Source organism: Echinops telfairi, unplaced genomic scaffold (genome assembly GCF_000313985.2).
Source record: "Echinops telfairi isolate 266 unplaced genomic scaffold, ASM31398v2 ScPeMD7_11;HRSCAF=52, whole genome shotgun sequence".
Taxonomy (NCBI): domain Eukaryota; kingdom Metazoa; phylum Chordata; class Mammalia; order Afrosoricida; family Tenrecidae; genus Echinops; species Echinops telfairi.
In genome coordinates this window covers 26,228,380-26,230,155 of record NW_022103908.1, presented here as the reverse complement: position 1 = coordinate 26,230,155, position 1,776 = coordinate 26,228,380, and positions in this window count along the sequence as shown.

The following is a 1,776-nucleotide window of genomic DNA, read 5'->3' as shown; positions in this document are numbered from 1 at the left end:
GATCAGGTGAAACATGTAGACACAGTAAATTTGAACACATAAATGAATACAAGTTCGGTCCTTTCCATGTTAAAATTTTCAGCAGAGTATCTACTGGGGAATGTCCAATAGATCCGTAGGGTACAGTGGAGGGAAAGTCGGGGGTTTTCTATTCCTCTATCTTCTTCCAAATTACTTTGTTTTAATAGACCTTCAGAAACAATTAAAAAATAAGAGCTCATCCTAAATTGCATTTTAAGTAATTAGGATATAGAATAAAAATAAATCTTTTCAGAAAAGACACTTTTATTTAATATTTGATTTATAGCTTTCAATATTATACCAGTCCAAAAAAAGCTGATGACTCAATTAAAGGTGATTATAAAAAGTAAGCAAGTTTAAATTCGACCACATTCTGAAGCAAGCGATGGTTCCCTATAGCACTGGAAGAGTGACATGTCTCTCCATGACACTGGCCAGTTACTCTCCTGCCCCCAGGAAACTTTGTTGCATGGCCATGATCATGATGATAAAATATGACATTCTAAAACTTAAACTGTGGCTAATTTTATCCTCTGCTGCAAAGCAAAGGGGCTTTAAAACTGCCTTACAGAATTAAACCGCAAAACAGGAAGTACTTTTTAAAAATTGAACTCGTATAAATGCATTCTATGAGCTAGAGGAAGGGTTTATGTTGATATCATTTTTCATTTATGATTGCAAATGTATAGGATGATAGAGTAAGGGTTAAGGAAACTAAAAGCTGTTTCTGAAAAGTCCTATGATGAAGATTTTTGCATTTTAGGAGGAGAAAAGAGAGCAAAAATATCATATCCTCTCAGTGACAGCAAATATGAAACAGAACTGACACTTCCACGCAGCATCTGTTTTGTCTTTTCCTTGTCTATTCTCATTTTGTGAAAAACCTATTTGACCAGGCCTCTTCACTCCGTCAATCAAGAGCCCTGGTGGAGCTCTGCCTTAGACTGCTAATCAGAGGACCACCTGCTCAAACCCAGCCTTCATGGCCCGGGGAAAAAGATGGCTTTGTCTGCTCTTGAGAAGGTGTGTGGTCTCAGAAGCCCTGTATATGTTCAAAATGAGTCTGAATCAACTCAATGCAATGTGTATATTTTGTTTTGTTGGGTTTTTTTTTCATTATTATTACATGAACACAATGGTTAATAACACAGTTTCCTGAAGTTTAGCAGGGAAATTAAAAACCAATGATAAGATTAAGGTGTGAGGGTGACTCAATTGGGAGATCAGGTGTTAAGAGAATCTAATCTAATCTAAGGGGGTGCTTTAGTGAGGACTTCTAGTTGAGAAGATTTGCCCAACTGAGTTAATCAAGTAAGGATGTGTCACAGGGGACTGGGAAAGGGATGAGATGTCATAGTGCGTTTTCTAATCGGAAAGAACAGTATCCGCACAAGCAAAAAGAAGTATCTAATATTTTTAAATCATTTTGGGGGGCTCCTTCAGCTCTTATCATAATCGATGCATACCTCCATTGTGTCAAGCACATGTGTATATGTGTTGCCATTATCATTTTAAGAACATTTTCTTTCTACTTGAGCCCTTGATATCAGCTCCTCATTTTTCCCCTTCCTCCCACCCTCCCTCCCTCAAGAATCCTTGATAATTTATAAATTATTATTATTTTTTCATTTCTTATACTGAACGGTATCTCCCTTCACCCACTTTTCTGTTGTCCATCCCCCAGGGAGGTTGGTTATATGTAGATCCTTATGATCCTTCCCTCATTTCTCCCCCGACCTTCCCCTCCCCCTCCTG